Raw genomic sequence first — 21,249 nt, forward strand, 5'->3', positions numbered from 1 at the left:
GTGGAAACCAGCTACTGAATGCATACAAAATCTGCTTCCCGCCCCCCCTCCAAATAAATTTTAAAAAGAGTTTTATTACTTGGCTAAATCATGAACCAGGCAAGTGGCTTATCCAAAGCTATAAAAATGAGTATTTCTTCTGTTACCTTTATGAGAAATCTGGGATATTATTAACATAATAAATCTAAGAACCTGCCATGATGGAACCAGATATGAGGTTTTAATTTTTTAAGTCTCTGCAGGAATCTATGTGCAAATGTCACACGCCAGGAAGTAGCATTAACAAATGAACATTTCATGGGCCAAAATGCAGACCAGAATACAAATCCTAAGAAAGGGCTACATCTTGTGCCTCCCACCTCTTAACACCAAGTCCTCATATATTTTTAAATACTCAGACTGTGCCAAATACTCCCTCAGTAATATTGCTGTCCTAATTATATCTTGCAGAAGTAAAATCCTGTCAGTTCCATGGGACATTTGCAGATCAGTCTGCAGAGTATCGATCACTGCAAACCAACTTTTTAAAATTACCTTATAATATACAGAAAATTATATACATTTGATTCCAATGTTATGTGTTTATTTATTTATATAGCTGCCCAGCTGCCCAGCTCACAGATATTTATTTATTTTTATTTATTTTATTAGACTTATATACCGCCTTTCTCCCATAGGACTCAGGGCGGTTCACAAGGTTTTTAAAAACAATGCAACAAATTACAAAAATTAAAAACAATTAAAATGATTACACTAACCTTGAAATAAAAACACAATTACAATTAAAATACAATTAAAACCCCAGTTAATAGTCCAGGCCAGAAAGCTCGAAGAGCCAGGTCTTCAGGTCCCGGCGGAATGACATATTCCAGGTACATAGACCAGTATTGATAATAACTCATTAACAAGCAAGCAAATTAAGTCCTACTGAAACACTGAATTTATTTATTTATTTATTTATTTATTTATTTATTTATTTATTTATTTATTTATTTAATTAATTAATTAGATTTTTATACCGCCCTATTCCCAAAGGACTCAGGGCGGTTTACAGGGCAGCATAAAATACAATATAAAAATAGTATAAATTAAAATAGATTAAATTACTTAAGCCCAACAATTAAAACAATATTAAAAGCTAAAACCCCTTCAGTCCAGGCCTGATAGATCAAAAAACCAGGTTTTCAGATCCCGGCGAAATGAACGCAGATCGGGGGCGGTCCGAAGTTCCACCGGTAAATCTTTCCAAAGGGCAGGCGCGCCCACAGAGAATGCCCTATAAATTACATATTTATAACACCATTTTTATAAATACTGTATTTAAATTATGACTTCTTTTCATGAAATGGATAATAAATCAATATCTGCCAAACTTTCTGCTTCCATCTCTGAAGATAAACCTTGCATTGATTTCATCATCTTAGATACTTAATTTCTTTTTTTTTCATTTCTTCCACTTATTACCCTGATACCAAAGGAAGAAACAGAAATACAGAAAATAAAGAACTATAGACCGATTTCCTTGCTGAAACTGGACTATAAAATATTTGCATCAATCATGGCCAAAAGACTTAAAAAGTTCCTAAATGAATTTATACATTTGGATCAAAATGGGTTTCTGCCCAAAAGACAGATTAGAGACAATATGCAAATTATATTAAACACATTAGAATACTATGAAACACACCCCGAAAAACAGATGGCATTGATGTTTTTGGATGCGCAGAAAGCATTCGATAATGTGAATTGGCAATTCATAATAAGACAACTACAGATTATGGATTTTGGGGAGAAATTTATAAATGTAATTAAAGCAATCTACAATAAGCAAATAGCCAAAATAATGATTAATGGAGATATGACTGAAAAGATTAATATTATGAAGGGAACAAGGCAGGGATGCCCTTTATCCCCATTATTGTTTGTATTGAAACTAGAGATACTAAATAGAACTATAAGGCAGAATAAGGATATAAAAAGTATGAAAGTTAAGAGAGAAGAATATAAGCTACAAGCTTTCGCAGATGATCTAGTATTTATCTTGGAGGAGCCACTAGAGACAGGACCTGTATTATTAGAACAAATAGAAAAATATGGTGAGGTAGCAGGTTTGAAGATTAATAAAGATAAAACAAAAATGTTAGTGAAAAATATTACTGAAAAACAAAAAAAAAGAATTGATGGGAAAGTTAGAGATACAGATTGTAAAGAAGGTAAAATATTTGGGGATTCACCTGACAGCAAGATGTATAACAATTAAAGAAGATAACTATTATAAATTGAAAAGACAAATTGAAGTAGATTTGGATAAATGGAAAAAGGTACAACTATCATTAATGGGTAGGATTGCAATAATCAAAATGAATATATTACCACGATTGTTGTTTTTGTTTTTGACAATACCAATAAGATTGAAAAAGAAATATTTTGAGGGGCTAAATAAAATAATTTTGAAATATATTTGGCAGGGGAAAAAGGCAAGGACTAATTTAAATATGTTACAGGACGCAAGACTCAGAGGTGAGTTTAGCTTACCTAATTGGGAATTATATTACCAGGCTGCAGCAATGTCATGGATGAGAGAATGGATTTCACTGAGGAATACTAGATTATTGACATTAGAGGAACATGATTTACAGTTGGGATGGCATGCGTTCATATGGTATGGGAAAAATAAAATACACAGCTATTTCCAGAGACATCATATCAGGAATTCTTTATTGATGGTTTGGGAGAAAATAAAGAGGAAACATTACTTGAGAATTCCAGATTGGCTCTCAACTATGGAAGCGTTAATACACCCCAATATGTTTAACATGGGAAACATTATAAGATATAAAGACCTACTAACAGACATGGGGAAGCTGAAAACCAAACAACAATTAGAGGAACAAGGAATAAAGTTGGATTGGTACATGAGAACGCAAATACAATCTAGATATGAAAAAGATGCTAAAATAGATGGTTTTAATTTGGGGAGAACAGAGTTAGATGAAATACGGCAACTGAAGAAAAATGGATTAAAATGTATAGCTACTGATTACATAGGGAATTAGAGGAGGAGCAAGTTAAGGAGTCAATGATAAAATGGTCAAGAAATTTTGGATATACGATTGAATTAGATAGATGGCAGCAATTATGGGAAAGAAACTATAAACTGACAATGGCGACAGCGTATAAAGAAAATACGTATAAGATGTTCTACAGATGGCATATGTCTCCAGAAAGACTAGCTAAAATGTTTAAGGACAGATCTATGAAATGTTGGAAATGTCATCAAATACCAGGCTCTTTCTATCATATGTGGTGGACGTGTGCAGAAGCTAAAACCTATTGGAACACAATCAGATCATGGATAGAAAAGATGATACAACAACATATAGAACTAAGATCAGAAATATTCCTGTTGGGTATTTTACCAGAGAAATATAGTAAAGAGAATGCATATTTGATTATTCATATAACCACTGCAGCTAGGATTGTGTTTGTACAAAATTGGAAGGCACTGAAAGCTCCTCCAGAAGAAGAGTGATCAGGAAAATAATGGAATGTGCGGAAATGAATAGATTAACAATGATAATTAAAGATAAGACAGAGTCAGAGTATTATGAAATTTGGGGAAAATTTTACGAGGGGGTGAAAAAGAGAATATGCTTAAAAGACGGCTAACACTAATTTAGATGGAAGAAAAATGAGGAGATAAGGAGGGAGACCCAGGCAACACAGTATTGCATAACTGGAGGTAGTATAAAAATTTATAGAAGTATATACCAAGAAGGTCAGATTTATAGAAATATTGATGTAATAGAAAATTAATGTTATCATACCTAATAGAGATACTGTATTGAAAATCTAAGGAGAGGAGCGGCTCGGACATTATCCCTGAATTGTATCGGAAGAGGAATGGGAGGGAAGAAAGGAGAGGAGAGGAGAGAGGGAGGGAAGAGAGTAGAGGAGGGGGAAGGAAGTAGGAAGGTTAGAGGAAAAGAGGAGGAGAAGTGGGGAGAAATGGGAGGGGAGTGGTGAGGGAAAGAGGAGAGGAGAGGAAGAAGAGGGAAGTAGGAAAGAAAGGAGAAAGGGAGAAAGAAAGTAGAGAAGAAGAAAGAGAGAGAAGGAGGGTGGATACAGTGAAAGGGGAAATGGACGAGCAGCACCCAAACTTACGTGTATGTATCTATGTATTGTGGTATATTTGTTGACTTGTTTGTGGAAGATACCTAATTTCCAGGAAGAGAGAAATAGCTTGCATTTCATTTCTGCTGATCTTCTACACAGCTGGACTTTAAGACTAAGTTTATTTTTTTTTCATCTTTACATGACCCCAATTAAGCATCATATACCATAATGGATATTATTACCAAGGGCTAGAGATGTGCAAAATATGTTGACCTTGAAACATTCTAACCCCGAAATGGCTGTTTTGAATATTCCAAGCTCATTTTAAAAAGAATATTGTATATGTTTCAAGAGCTTTCGTTGTGAATGCAACAAAAAATCAACAGGCTTAGATATGAAAAGAAAGTCAGTAATTCCCAAGAAATAGCAAGAAGGAGAGATGGCTTCTGTAGAAAGACCCCCATATTCTCCCTCTGCTTCTGATATAAAATGTACTTCTCTTTTAAAACTAGAGCAGGACAGGAGAAGAGCTCTGAAAGAGTAAGCCTTGGATTAGAGTTGAGAAAAGAGAGGTTTCTTGAAATTTCCAAGAAAAAGGAAAATCCAGGTCAAAGGAAGCAGGGAAGGGAGAATTTTTTTTAAAAAAGCTGCTATTTCTGGAGAAAAAGCTACATGTTTTAGCCAGGATTTGTGTTAGATGGTTTCTTTTCCCTCTACATTGTACAGCTAGTTGAAATCTAATGTTAGGTTTAGAACATTTGGTTTTATGTCAGCACTGAGTTATACCTTATCTTGTTTGCTAGTAAATAAAATTAATATTTTACAACAAAATTAAAATAAATAAAAATAATAAAATGTTATAATTACCTTGTATTCTATATAGTTTGGATCCCATCTCTATCTTTTTATAGAGAACTTTTTATTCGTAACAGACCAGCACTATTTGCCAGAATTTTATTCTAATTTTTGCATTTCTTGTAAATTCTTCTAATCAAGACACTTCTGTAATTCCTTTTCTAAACAATACATATATGCATTTAACGTTAACAAGGTTACATTTTGTCTCCTCTTTTTAATAATACTGTTTGTTTTTATTCTTGTTGTAAAGGATAATGGCCAGTATGTAGAAATCATCAGACAATATTCCAATATTTCATGGAGCTTTGACAATTGAAGAAATTTCCATAAACTATTATTGGCTAATGACTGGTAATGATGATCCCCCTAAACAACCCCTGCAATGATGAAACAGGGGAACCAAATAAATAGATAAAAAAGAAACTCTTCTTCAGCAAGAAATTGAACACAATCCCACAGCTGGTGATCAATAGTTTTGACAATTCCATACACTGGACCCAAATTATTATCCACTTTGCCAATAATAAATAACATTCCCTTTTCTCTTATTTGCCTCTACATCCTTTCCAATATTTGTCATTTTCTAGTTATATTTGGATACTGTGCATTCCAAAAACATCAGAAGTACTTTGGGCGGTGTCACTTTTTATGGAAAGTGTTCCCTTTGAAGTGTTTAAGCATCCTCTATTTTGATTACGTGTCAGCTTATTGTGTACAAAATACAGAGATATGAGATTGCTACTTCCCTCTGGGTAATGAATGGACAAATAGACCAGGGATGATTCATTCACAGTCATTCCAGAGTTCAGACAATGGGGAACAATAATGGTTTTAAAAATCCAACACTTTCGTCTCCGATAGCTGTAGACTGTTATTAAAAAGCAGCAATGCTTTAACAATGCTGTTAGGAAAAAAAACAAATAATTGTTTCCTATCACCATTTAACAGTTTCTTCCTGGGAAGAATGTTTTTCTGAGCCTTTATGAATATATTATACAGCACTCTTAAGACATAGGAAACAGGAAAAAAATAACACAATCATCATCTTGAAAGATTTCATCCATTGGATTCAAGTCCATCCTCCTCCATGGAACCTCACTGGGTAATTTTGGAGAAACAGGTCTTTCTCAGATTGACCTACAAAGTTGTTGCTTTAAGAATAAAATTGGGGAACTGGTCTAAATAAGCTGTCTTGAATCTTGGAACAAATGACGAAATCATAGTAAATCAACTGCAGGTCCTGATTTGGCTTAGCAAAATGAACGCTATTGCAAACTCATGGATATTCTGGCCCTGATTTGTGTTGACTCAGGCCACAATTTGGCTTGTGAATTTTTTTTAACAAATGTTTTGGATGAATGAAAGGACTGCTGATTCAGCAGAGGCTGTTTCTAATGGAATGGGGAGGGAGTTTCTTGCAGATAGATAGTTTCTATTAAGCCCGCTAGGACACGGTCTCTGCTGTGTTCAAATGCTCTCTGCATACCTGTCAGGGTCCCTGCACTTTCTGATTTCATTCCCCTTTTTTAAACTCTTACAACTGAAAACTTTGCCAGTTGCAAGGCCTCCAGCACTGTGTTTATTTTTAATTATGCCTTTGCCTACATAGGTACCCAGGTCCAGTGTTAGAAAGAAGGCACAATTTTCTAATACAATGATTTGACTCAACAAGGCTAATTGGGCAAAAGCTAAAGCTGCTAAAAGCTTCTACATGCAAAGCTATATTTTCCATCTTTGCCCCTTCCAACTCTGTTTGGAATGCATAATTACCAGCCAGCTTCCCAAATTGGGAAGATTTTTTTGCAATAAACAATTTTCTGATTCCTCCATAAATATCTTCCTGTCTTTTATTGTAGCCTAGCTTGGGAACAGACTTTTTAACTTCTAACACTATCAAGCTCACAATTTATGTGAGACCACAGTGGTATCCTCCTTAATGGTGGGGATAATTTTATATTAATAAGGATAATTTTTGTAATTAATAAAGGCTCCTTTAATTAATATAGTTTACTATATTGTATACTTGGAATGATTTTACTGACAATCACCACTCACCTAAATTAACTTAATGGTTCTGACAGACGACATAAATACAAAAATGCAATGCAATCTAGCAGCATAAAACATATGTTAAACATTTTAAAAAGACTGTATTGAAATATCCTCACCTAAACTGTAATAAGATGGGGGCCTCTTCAACTCCAGTGGCATTTTATTCCAAAATACAGGCCCTGCCATGGAAAAACAGAATTAACTCTCAGTGTGAAACACATCCTAAGCAAGACCTAGCTTATAGCCCTTCAACAGCTGGGTAGCAATTTTTCAAATAAGCGTTTATTAATCTCAGCCAAAATCCTTTTGGATGGTAGCTCACTTAGTAATTAAGGCTAGTCCATTCCACATTGCCCCACTCTCTTTCCATTCTTTAGACCTTACTTTCAGACAGCATCTATCCTTATACTGTCATTAATCTGGAAAAAATTGCCAAGAGGATATTCTCAGTAAAAGGAATTTTTAAAAATTGTACTTTGCCAAGTGTTCTCAGTAAGAGCTTGAAAAATGTAGTATACTCCAGTGAATAATGTTTTTTATGGTAGAAGCGTTCTGTCATAAAAACCATTATGATTGGGAACTTTTTATTTACATTCTTCTTTACGGATGTCCTGGAAAAATTGTTTGAGAAAAAGGAAGGGGAAGAAAGTGGCAAACAAAAGTGTATACAAGGCAAGGGATAGGAGGTGGCTTGCAAAGATTTGGAATCCTTTTTCTCCTATTATTTTAGATTTCTTGTTCTCCACTGAACTCTGAAAAAGCTCTGCAAGGAAGTCATTCTACCTTAGTATCTTGAAGCTCATCATATTTAAGTCTAAGATCCCAAAGACCATTATGTTGTGGCTAACACAAAAAGAGGGCCTAAATATCCAAATGTTTCAAGTTCACAGGAAATTTAACATGAAGAAAGGGCCTTGGGTTGAAAGTATCAGTGCTTCTATCAATAGGTTGTATCCCCTGGTGTCAGACTATGGAATGGTCCCATAGTCAGAGGATCCATCCAGATTAAGAGGTGGGAGCACAGAGGTAATAGCCACTTAAGTGACATGGGTGGTGTAGAAATGTGATACATACATGGGCAAAAATACTAGGAGAACCTGGATAGAGACTAAAGTTAGAAGTTATTCAATAGAACCTGGATTTTTCTATCAGATATAGTGAATGATAACATAAATGATGAACCCTGTAGAAAGAAAAGGAATAAATGCTACTCATTAAGATGTTTGAGGCAAGGGCATGAGTAGAGAGGGAAGGGAAGTTGAATATAGAATTGAAATGGCCAAATAATCTAAAGATAATAATAAAATGTGCCTTGTAGCATGCTGTTTGTAACCTGGCAACTCACTTAAGTGTGTGTTGCTTTCCAGGGCCAGATTACTTAACTATAATAAGCAGTACACAATTTTAAAGCAACTGCCGAAAGTCTGAGATTGCAGAAGGAAAGGATAATAAAAATTGCTGAAAACCCAACCAGATGGAGAAACAAATTAATTAAAAAGACTAGTGACAATGTGCTTCTTAGCCTTTGGAAAAGGTGTGCAGCAATCGGCACCTTCATTTTATTGCTTCATATCTCTTGCTGCAAGGAAGCAGATTCCTCATTGGTTTTTTCAAGTATGTAAAATAACACACTTATGTAAAGATTTGTATCATTTCTCCCTACATTTCCACATTGTCCAGCCAGTGGGCCAAAAGAATGGAGAGGGATCTTGAAGGGAAACCTCAGCTAGAACATTCTGTTGTTGATTTGCCAGTCTTGGCAACTGTCCTGATAAAGAGCATCTTCTTTTCTGGACATCATATTGTCTAGAGGGATTTTCCAAAGAAGTAATTTGACACATAATTAGATGCCTACATTCTTTGTTTTTCCATATATATGCTTATGCTTAATATCTAAAGTTCCAACATAATATTAAGGATTTGGGTTGATGGTCCAGCTGAGCCTACAAGATTCCTTCCATCTTTTTAATCCCTGATTTTAAGATTACTTTACATTCATCTTACAGTGACTGACCACAATAAATGTAAAATAAGGGAGAGAAAAAATCTTAGTTGGCTGTTGAAAGTGGTGATGGCAAAAAGGAAAAAGTTACAACAATTAATCAATGGAATGACTTGACTCCAGAAAGTCTGTGTGCTCCAATACTGGAGGTTTTTAAGAAAAGACTGGACAACCATTTGTCTGACATGGTATAGGATTCCTGCTTGAGCAGGGGGTTGGACTAGAAGACCTCCAAGGACCCTTCCAACTCTGTTATTCTATTATTCTGTTAAAAGTAAAGGAGAGATTTTACTCTGGCTTAATCATAGAAAAAAGATGCATTGGAATAAGTCATTTCTTTCGTTGAACATTTGATTCATTGTATAGTGATATTATTTATATAATAGGATTGTGTAGGTTTTCAAAATGGTGTTGTTTCACATTGCTGGAGGTTTGAGCAAAGAATTCCCTGGAACCTACTTAACTAGTGTGGCCTGTTTACTACTAAGAGTGAAACAAAGAGACCATATCTCTTGGTTGTGATATTTGTCAGTTCTGGACCACTCCAAACTTCAGAAGCCCAATTTTCCCAATGTAAGAAAACCATAATTTTGAGCTTCTCTGTTATGTCTGAAAGACAGAATCCTTCCATGCATCCATTCATCCATCCATCCATGCTCTTAATGTCATTGAATCATGAACAAGGAAATATTGTATTGACCAAAATAAATGCTTTTCTGCAATATTGATATAGATCCATATACTACTAAAACTCTCCTGTTTGTAACCTTCAACTGAGTGAAATGGTGCATCATAGAGCAACCATTTTTGAATCAAAGTATCTCAAATGAGCAAGCTTAAAGAATGCATCTAAAATCCATGTTCCATTACTCTTGTGGAATTGAAATTTCCATGATGTTCAGATCAATTTTATTCACAAAGTTGTTGCCATTTCAGCATCCCCACTGCGACATGATTGCGATTATTGATGCTCCTAGCCAGTTTCCCACAAGGAAAGTCAATGGGGAAGCATATATAGTAAGTGCTCTCAGTATATAAGTAAAAGCAAACCTAATCACCACATCAATGCAAAACTAGCTTCAGTTTTGATTAAGAGTCAGTCTGGTATATTCGTAGCCATTATTTTTCTTTCCTTATTAAATTTATTTTTTGTGGATGGATAACATCCTATAGGTACTGCATTAGGGGCCCATGTTTAGGGAAGGCTAGGGTATCATTTATCTTTCTCATCATGTTGCAAAATACTTTGCAAAGATCTGACTTAAGTTCTTCGTTTGTTACACAAACTGAAACAAAAACTGTACTTATAAGTGCATCTGTCAATGACCCAGAGATTGGTCAGTACCAATCCTTTAGTTTTGCTTTGCACTTTACCAGAAAACAAGCCAACAAATGTGATCATATGATCTCCAAAGATTTTATACCCTGCCAGGTTTAAGTACGGTAGCTCATGCAGTGTTTTGAGATAGCTGTCATTTTGACTCCTGAAAAAGACATCATAAATCTTGCTTGCTTGTTTGTTTTGTTAATTATGCCTTAGTGGGTTTCTAAAAGGAACTGGTGCACCACCTGGGCATAGCCAGAAGACGTTTGCTTACATCTCCCTCCTTTTACTATTATGAGTTTATGAGAAAGGAAGCTCAAGGAAGATCAATACTTCCTCTGCGTACATTACAAATGACTTGTGACGTATATTCACAAGAGCTGTTTTTAGTGGGAGATATTCTAGTTATTATGGATTTGACATGAACTTGGCCCATTGCCCTTAGGGAATGCAATGTAGGCATAATTCGAGCTTCCTGTAATTGTCTATTTAACTTGGCAATCTGTGGTAATTTTTTCCTGTAAAATGAGCCCAAGACGTCACTAAAACAATGCTCAGATTAATTAATGAGAAATAATAATGCTCCTAATAAAAGCTCATGATATGAGCCTTCTTCCTCTACTCTGCCTTAAGTTCTTCCTCCTCATTCTGTCTTAAGAAAAGCACTTTACGGGAATCAGTGAGTCACTTTCCATCAAGGCATTTTGATTTTAATTGACGCAAACAACACAGTGGAGAAAAATAAGCAGCAGAGAACCATCTGTTTAATTGAGTCCTTGACATTTTATTGTATTTCCCCCTATTGCATATTAAAGGAAGCAAATAGAAAAACAATGGCTAATTATATGCTGTTTACAGGTCCTGATTTTACTTTGATTCTAGGCTTCTCAACAGTTATCCTCCTTTGTGTAAGGACAGTGTCCACTTCTTTGTACCTTTGCATGCAATGAAGTTGTTGAACAAATTCTTATCATATTTTTGTATATCTTCATGTCTCAGTGTGCTTCTTGACAATGAAATAGAATCTCCAAAAACTGTACAGAAGATATTACATTCATTTTAGGAGATTTTACCACGCCTGCTTTGGTGATGTGAAGATTCTGGCTGTGGTCAATTTTGCATGTTCTTTAGGGCATTTTCTTTTTCGTTTTTTTATACAACTGAGCGATTTTAAAAATATAAATCTGAGGAAAACAGGTCATTAAGAAATCTGAAGTATAAAAAATAAATAACATCAGTTATGGTGACTGGAGTAGTTTATGTAGGAATCAGGAGTGAGGGAAACAACATATTGTAGTGGTTTGAATATCACCAGTTCCTCAATCTTCCATAAATCTCACTGAATGAGCTTGAATGGAGCATGTGCTTTGAGTCTAATGTCTCTTGCAAGGCTACGGTTGAGGGCTTAAGTGACTGACAGAAGCCACATGACATCATTTTTTTGAGGTAATTGTGCAAATTGCACAAATTATGTAATGTGTTTCTGTGATGTCCTTTTTCTCTCCATAGGAAGAGTCATGAATGAGTATAAAATGTTGGGGGATATGTGCACAGATAAAGAATAATAATAGCCTTACAAATTGTCTAACGGGGATGACAAGATTAAATTGGGGGACCCCAGAGCTGCTAATTAAAAAGATAGTTTGATCAGATTTAATACTGCAACCATGGAGAGTATAAACTAATGTGCAAGAACTGTGATGAAGGATCTACATATAGCAATTTGTGTCCACAGGGATAAAAGAATGGATGGAAACACCTCAAAGGCTGAAGCTCAAGACCAATTAATCGGGATGGATAATACATGAGAAAGACCCATTGTTGCCGGACAGCATCATAACTCTTGTCTCTCACTCAACCAACTTGGCTCCAGAAGAACCTCAGAAGAAAAAGTAAAAAAAATCAGGATGGCTTTGTTTTTCAGGCCCAAAAAAGGTTGTGTTTTTTTCTCCCTCTCCACTTTTTCTCATCATTTATGACAAGCCAGCTCCTTGTTGGCAAATTAGCAGTTCAAAACTATATTGTGTATGAGGTCTATATGAAGAGTGGACACTATGGAATCTTTTTAGATGCTGAAAGGCAAATAATTAAAAGTAGTCTGAAATTTGTTTTGGTGATAAGGAAAAATATGTTTTTATTAAACAGCAAGATATCTGCCATGAACGATATCACTGGAAGGAACAGGATAAAATTTTCTCCTATTTTATGGGGATTTCATTCTCCCCAGATAGTACAAATTAGAAAGACTTGGTGCACCTATTTCAGTCTTTATATCATACAGATGCAATCATATAAATATACATATAAATGGTAGAGAATCATATTGCTATTATTTATTAACTTGTCCCTGTAACAAACAATACAACTCCTCCCAAAAACACAAACATTCATGGTAAAAATGTAAAATCAGTTGAAGAAATACACTAAGATAAATGCAGAAATATTGACTTTACATCAGCATTGCCTCAGTCACTATAAATCTCCAGAACAAGTCAACATTAACCATTTCAGAAATGTTAATATGGGAGACATTTTGATATTAACTATAACATGGGCCAAGTCAGTCACTCAAAATCAACAGCGTGCCTCTCAACTTCTCATATTAGTGAAGGACCACTAACAGATTCTTCTAGGACACACAAGTTTGGTAGATCAAGTCCACTTGATAAAAACAGTCATGAAAGTGCCTTATTCCAGTAGTGTGATCTTTGAAATGTCCAAGGGTACAATGAAAGAGATAAGGGAGTATATGCCTGTCCCTCAGTAAAAGAAACAGTCCTTGATTAAGAATTAGAAGCAACACCTTTCCTTCAGAAGATGGCAGTTCCAACCTTTCTTGTCTCACAGGAAGAATAAAATTATACCACACTGTAAGAGAAAGGCAGGAAGAGGACTGATGGTATAAGATGGCTTCTTGGTATAGCATATGTATCATCTTGAAACACATCCAACAGGATTCCCAAGGTGACTTTTGAACTGTACTTTTCCCATAGTCTGACATTACTGTACTTCATTTGTCTGCTTCCTCATTTTGACATTTCCTTTTGTATGTTGCATTATAAAGAAATACCTCCTTTGATCCTTCCCAAGCTGCTTTTCCTGATGTTGTGCATGCTTCCTTCAGCACATATCCCCACACATGGGGTTTCCCAGGGAAATCTCTTTGTGTATTTTAGTTTCAGAAGACCAATTAGCCATTTGTTTTGATAAAGTTAATGCAGAAATCTTGGTTTTGCAATCAAAGGCATTAAGGCTGTAGATTTTCCACATGATGTATTTAACCTAATGCACCAAGATGTGTTCTGTGCGTGATTAATAATGTTTATAAATCCCTAAAGGGTATTTTTAAAAGAGAGAGAGAGAGAGTTATCAAAATTACAATGAATATTTTTTTCTTTGGTCTTTGTTTCTCTGACAGAAGGTATTCATCAAGGAAGAAAAGTCAGAAATAAAATGGACAAATCATTCTCATTATTAAAAAATAAAGTAAAAAATAAAGTCCAACATAGAGATGAGTCTTTTCTGTAAAAACTTAACTGTTATTAATGTCAAGTACTCTGATTATACAAAAAAATAAAATAGCATGCTCTTTCCAAAACCTTAGCTGTAAACTTAGCTCTAAAGTTGTTTCTGTCCAATCTATGTATCCATCAATAAAACTAAATTCAACAAAGAACTGAAAGGCGAAGAAAGCATTATTTTTGTCTTTTGTGATGGAAGGTGGTAGTATTTATTCATTCATTAGTGTTCATATGTCCTTCATCTTTCTACCCACTGGGCATGCAAGATGCATTCCATGCAGTGAAAGTAGTTTGGGGCAGGTATTACACAGGGGACCATAATTCCCTATGAACCCTGGAGAACATCTGAAGACACAACCATTCATTTTACTGGAACATTCTGGTTGTGAACAGGGAATTCCAACAAGCCTCAAGCAGAGTTTGAAGGTCCTAAGACACAGTTATATTTAACTTTAATGACACTGGTCCTATTTTTATTAATTTTTAGATAAGGTTCCATTAGAGCCCTGGTGGCACATTGGTTAAAATGCAGTACTATATTGCAGACAAACTTGATCCTGATCAGGCTCAAGATTGACTCAGCCTTCCATCCTTCTGAGACTGGGGGCCATTCTACATTGCAAAATGCCTAGAGAGTGCTGTAAAGCACTATGGGATTGTATCTAAACCTAAAGGCTAAATGCTATAAGGCTATTAAGTTATATACAGCTTAATAAAGAATAAGCCACACACAGGTCTAGTTTAATGTAAATAGTGAAAAGTCTATTCTAGTCTAGACCCCAGATATACCCAGGGGTGAAAAAAGAAACAGAAAACCAACATGGCAGAGGCAAATATAAATAAAGGGAGGAATATATTATCTGGAGATAATGGAAAGAAATTAAACAACAAAGCAGAAAAGTTGTAATAGGTTATAAGGTATACATATCTAGCTATCTCAATAAAATCATCTGTATTAAAAGACTCTAACACCTATGCAGAAGTAAGTTTGGTGTAATGGTTAAGGCAGCAGGCTAGGAACCAAGAGACTACGAGATCTATTTCTACCTTAGACAACAAACCAGCAAAATAGCTCAGTCACTCTTTTGCAGCCCCAGGAAGTAGTCAATGACAAACAACTTCCAAAATCTTGCCAAGAAAACTGCAGGGACTTATCTAGGCAATCTGCAGACTGATTTGAAGGTACAAAACGTCATATGCTATATTTCATTTGCTAAATATGAAACAAAATTAATCCATATTGGTAATACAATAATAAATAAATAAAATAAATCAACATTGCTTTTGTTCAGATTTTTCTGTCTGGATTTACGGGAGGGCAGAGATCCGCCCCGAGGCCTCTCATTTGTGGAGTCCCTCAGGGGTCGGTTCTCTCGCCCCTCCTGTTCAACATCTATATGAAGTCGCTGGGTGAGATCATTTGTGGTTTCGGGGTGGGGTATCATCAGTACGCTGATGATACCCAACTTTTTCTTTCCACCCCGAACCAACCCAGCGATGCCCTCGCCGTGATGTCCCGTTGCCTGGAGGCGGTCCAGGTCTGGATGGGGAGAAACAGGTTTCGTCTCAATCCCGCCAAGACTGAGTGGCTGTGCATATCGGCATCTCGGGTTAACCAGACTATTCCATCTCTAACAATGGGGGGTGAGGTGTTACCCCCCCCCCCCCGTTGATAGGGCTCGCAACTTGGGCGTCCTCCTGGATTCACGACTCAATTTTGAAGACCATATAGGAGCCATGACCAGGGGGGGTTTGCCCAGGTTCGCCTGGTGCGCCAGTTGTGACCCTATCTGGACCGAGATACCCTACGCACAGTCACTTATGCGCTCGTGACCTCCCGTTTAGACTACTGCAACGCTCTCTACATGGGGCTGCCCTTGAGGACCACTCGGAGGCTTCAGCTGGTGCAGAATGTGGCCGCGCGAGTTGTGATGGGGGTTTCCCAATACTCCCATGTAACACCTCTACTCCGCGAGCTGCATTGGCTCCCGGTTGCCCTCCGGGTGAGATTCAAGGTGCTGGTGATGACCTATAAAGCCCTAAATGGCTTGGGTCCAGGATATCTGAGGGAACACCTGCTGCCGGCATCAAGCTCCCTTCGTCCAGTGTGCTCCCACAGGGAGGGTCTTCTCAGGGTGCCACCAGTAAGAGATTGCCGGCGGATGACACCCAGGGATAGGGCCTTCTCAGTGGGTGCGCCTGCCCTTTGGAACCAGCTGCCAGTGGAGCTTAGGACTGCCCCCAACCTCCGTTCATTCCGCCGGGACCTGAAGACCTGGCTCTTCGAGCTCTCTGGCCCAGGCTGGGAATTTTAATTTTAGTTTTAATTTTAATTTTAACTGGGGTTTTACTTATGCAGGGATGAATATAATTTTTTAAAATCTGTTTTTAACTTTTGTATTTTTGTTTTTAATCACCCTGTAAACCGCCCTGAGTCCTTCGGGAAAGGGCGGTATATAAATGTAATTAAATAAATAAATAAATAAATAAATAAATAAATAAATAAATAAATAAATAAATAAATATGCATTTTTAAAGACTTAGAGAAAGTTCTGATGGTTAGTGTATTTCTACAGCATTGACAGTTCTAAGCAGGAATGTACGATGGCAATTCAGAAATAAATTTCCCTTTGGTTATCAATGACAGACATTCACAGATACAGAACTTATATTATACACATTAGAAAACTACATTACATTACTTTTTGACATAATCGCCATTCAAATTGAGGCACTTGTCATAACATCTTACAAGGTTTGAAATGCCTTCTGCAAAAAATGTCCTGCTGGGAATGCAGTAACCTTTTTAAGTACCTTTATCATAACAGAAGTATTGCTCTGTTTTTTTAAGAATGAAAGAAATTAGAAATGTATTTTGTGAAGACAAGAGTGTGATGAAAGAGATACCTTAGATTGGGTGAAGTTGTTTACCCCATCACCCCTTGCCTGGGGGGATTTCACCCATATGGTTTAATATTTTCAAATAAGCTGTGACTCATAATGAATCATGTTTTTTCATTTGTTTCATAGTGTGTCTCTGAATCAATCAACAATCATCTTTTGATCCATGTAGGCCAGAGTATAAACGTTGGATAAAAACCATTGAAAAGGAATATTGCATCCAGTTTTGGTCATTGCAATATGAAAAAGATGTTGAGACTTTAGAAAGAGTACAGAAAAGAGCAACAAAGATGATTGGGGGACTGGAGGCTAAAACATATGAAGAACGGTTGCTGGAATTGGGTATGTTTTGTTTGATGTAAAGAAGGACTAGGGGTGACATGACAGCAGTATTCCAATATCTAAGGGGCAACCACAAAGAAGAAGGAGTAAACCTATTTTCCAAAGCACTTGAGGTCAGGACAAGAAACAATGGATGGAAACTAATCAAGGAGAGAAGCAATCTAGAACTAAGGAGAAATTTCTTAACAGTTAGAACAATTAATCAGTGGAATGGCAGTCCTCTAGAAGTTGGGGGGTGTTCCATTACTGGAGATTTTTAAGAAGAGATCGGACAACCATTTGTCTGAGCAGGGATTGAGCAAGAAGACCTTCCAAGTCTGCTATTCGGTTATCCTGTTATTCTGAAATGAACTAATTTTGTACTCTTTTTTTTGCCTTCTTATCTGAACCATTTATTCTGATCTGGTGGTAGAAACATAATAATTCCCTATTCCCCATTTTACCCTGCAGCTTCTCAGCAAGGCTCCAGCTGCAAAAGATACTCATATCCTTTGGCTTTTTGCCTTAAATCAGCTGTCCAACTGATGTTAAAATCCTCAAGGGAAGGATAAAAACAGGTATGAATGCATACTAATCTTTAACATAAGCTAGGGCTTTGATTGTAATAGTTTGATCATCTATATTTTTTGTTTAATGTAGTCCATTCCCTAAATTTACCATCTGCTGCAGCTGTATGTCCTTAGTACCTGTAGATTTATCCTCCATCCATCCAACCCCACCCCCACCCAATCCAGCTCAGACTTAAAGAAAAGTTTTTATTGACATCAGGATTATATAAAAGCTTGATGTTCAAAATTAGCTTTTCAAATAAATTATCCTGCCCCCCTCCGCCTCCTCCCCTCCCCGGTTCTGGTATTAAGCATCAGATAGATGCAATGGTTCAATATTCCCTATAATATTTGTACCAAATTCTTCAGAAGACTCTGAATTGATGCAGTTCAAATTACTTTGATGAAAAAAGAGGGTAAAAATATAAATAACTGAAGCATAAGCCCTAGCTTATGTCTAAGATTAGTATGCATTGAAGACCACTCGGAGGCTCCAACTGGTACAGAATGCGGCCGCGACAGTTGTCTTGGGAGTTTCCCGGTACTCCCATGTTACATCTTTGCTCCGCGAGCTGCATTGGTTACCAGTTGTCTTCCGGGTGAGGTTCAAGGTCTTGGTGATGGTTTTTAAGTCCTTACATGGCATGGGTCCGGAATACCTCGGGGACCACCTGCTGCCGGCGTCGACTCCCCTCCACCCTGTGCGTTCCCACAGAGAGGGCCTCCTCAGGGTGCCTCCGGTCAGAGAATGCCGGCTGGTGGCCCCCAGGGGGAGGGCCTTCTCTGTGGGCGCCCCGGCTTTGTGGAATCAACTGCCGATTGAGCTCCGGATGGCACCGGATCTCCGCTCCTTTCGGCGCGGGTTAAAGACCCATTTATTCGAACAAGCTGGCCTGGCCTGATGGGGAGTTAACTCAGGGTTTTAATATTTGTATATTTTTACTGTTTTACTTTGGGCAATAATTTAATTCTTTTTCAACTTTTGTACTTGTGTATTTTTATTTATGCCCTGTTCACCGCCCTGAGTCCTTCGGGAGAAGGCGGTATAAAAATTTAATAAACTTAAACTTAAACTTAATAGTGTCTAATTCCTATTTTAAACTCCTGGGTTCATTTAAACACATTTTTCAGTTACTTTGAATGATGAAAAGGCACATTTTTTCTACAGAGTATAAGAAATGATGGTGGAAAAAGCATTTTATTGTAATGAATACATGTTTAATATAATACATCAGCTTCTCCATGAAAACCTATCCTGTGGCTCATTCAGAATATATAAACCGGTTAGGCTGATGTTTGAGCATTGCCATTCAGAGATATTTTAGCCCACGGGAAATAAAATTTACAAAAGTTCAAAAATTATTACTGACCTTGGGGTGTAACTTTTACCCATGTGATAGTAGCAAATGCTTTTTCTTTGAATTTTTGAACACCAAACAACTGATGCTTTACACCTTTTCAGAAATATCTAATATTTAATTACCACTCAAACTGGCAAGATTTTATTAAATTGAACATTAAGAAAAACACTATCTTAGGCATTCCCTTAAAAAGAAATGATCTTGAAGAAATGATCTTGTAGCATATTTCCTTTTGCATTCTCAGCTGACCCATTTGTTCTAAATCTGATTGATAAAGACATGTCCATTTACCAGTTTATGGTCATAAATTTTGTAAATCTCAAATTACATGGCTAATAATCAGAGGTTCTAAGAACCGTGGTTCCAAAATGTCTGAAGGAGTGTTATCCTTTGGCCTACATGTTCAGGAAATTATGTTTACATTCTGCAATCAATAGTCTTATGTACTTTATTACATCTGCATAGGGGGGGAAATGCTAAAGTTTACTCAGAAGCAAATTCTATTAATTTCAGTGGTCTATAAAAATAACATAGTTGCCTCAAAACCGTTTTTATTTCACTAGAAAAATAAAAAGTAAAGATCTCAATTCTGTTTTTGACTGTCTAGATATCTACTATTGGCTATACACAGTGGTGGGATTCAGCCAGTTCATACCACTTTGGCAGAACCGGTAACTAATTTTTTGTTGCCCAGGCCCAGAACGGACTTCCAGAAGCGGCATCCACACAGAGAACCAGTTGTTCACATATTTGAATCCCACCGCTGTATACAATTCTGTAGCCATATTCAGACATTATGTTAGAAATTGATAGATCAAATAGTCTTGGCTAGTTATAAATTGTATTGCAATTTTTTTCTAATTTTGGACATATATTTGGATTGGGGTTATGATTACTCTAGTGTAAGATTATCACAGAGCTTTTATTGGCATATGAAGAAGAAGGAAAAGGAGGAGCATAAGTAGATCATATTCACTGAATTTAAATCCACCCAACTCAATAGTAGACAAATGGAACATATGTCTAGTCGTTTTGCTTTATTTTTCTTTCAAACAAAAGTGTTCTTCCTCTGTGATTGCTTCTCCTTTACTGTTCATTTCCTCCCAGGTCCAAGAGAAAGTCTACTTTATGTGCAAAATTTCCCCATACTACAGCTTGATCATATAAAAACAATTTTTGGTATGCTATTACATCTCTCTATGTCTTTCTATGTCTTTTGTCATTGCTGCTTTTGAAAATCTGATTCGAATTTAGAGATAATCCGATGATAAATTCTATTATTATAGCCAATTTCAGAAAAGTAATTATAGCTTTACCTGTGGAGTTGATTACCCAATAACCTTACTAGGTAAAATAGACCAGGAAATCAACTCATGCCCTCACCACTACTTGCTTGGACCACTGCAAATGTTCTTTGCACAGGATTGTCTGTGAAGCAAGAAAGGAATAGTTGATCCAGAAAATAGTGGTCCGGTTCTTGGTTGGCACTCATTATCTTGAATACATCAATGCTTCAGGACATGCATTAGCTTCTTAATAGTACAGATGGTGCTGATATGATTCTAATATAAAGCACTGAATGGCTTGGCAAAGAGTTACCTATGGGCTGCCTTCTCCATGCAGGTTCAGACCCTCTGACCTTTGTGTCCTGGAAAAAACTGCTATTGGTTCCTCATTTGCACAAATTGCCCTACGGGTATTGTTCCTGAATGGCTGGGTCTGCATGTGAAACAGCTTCCCTTTAGAAATCAAACTTGCACCCACATCACTAACCTTCCAAAAGTTATTAACAATTGAATTGTTTCAGAGTCTTGGTAAAAATGAAATGATACCATTCGCCGGTTATTGCTATTGTTACTTTTCTTACGAGTACTTTATTTACTGGGCTATTCTAGCTATACTATTCTTATGCTGTTGAGATTTGTTGTTAACCACCGAATATGGTTTCATTGCAGTGGTACCAAATCTAATCAGTGTATAAAGATGTCAAAAAATGAAAGAATATGACAGAGTTATAAGCAATGAGTTTTGAGATTTGGTCTTGCTATATGCCAGCTTTGCCTATCATTTCTATAATGTTAATGAACTAAATGGCACCACTGCTCTCTTATTTTATTTCTTACTCTTTTTCTACTTCACTCACCCCACCACCAAATTTCCCTTTAAAACAACACACCAGAAGACTAACTTCTTGAATCATAGTAGCCGCATATTATGGTAGCAG

The 21,249-nt window shown here is 36.6% G+C and overlaps 1 long non-coding RNA gene across 1 annotated transcript in view; it reads right to left on the minus strand.

The window, feature by feature from the left end:
• Window positions 1–21,249, minus strand: part of LOC310632037 — a 173,419-nt gene that overhangs the window by 38,977 nt on the left and 113,193 nt on the right. Inside the window, exon 3 of the long non-coding RNA XR_014490762.1 lies at window positions 7,143–7,205. This is a non-coding gene — a long non-coding RNA (uncharacterized lncRNA). The remainder of the gene's footprint in view (window positions 1–7,142; window positions 7,206–21,249) is intronic.

This window comes from Vipera ursinii, assembly GCF_947247035.1.
Source record: "Vipera ursinii genome assembly, chromosome: 1".
NCBI lineage: Eukaryota > Metazoa > Chordata > Lepidosauria > Squamata > Viperidae > Vipera > Vipera ursinii.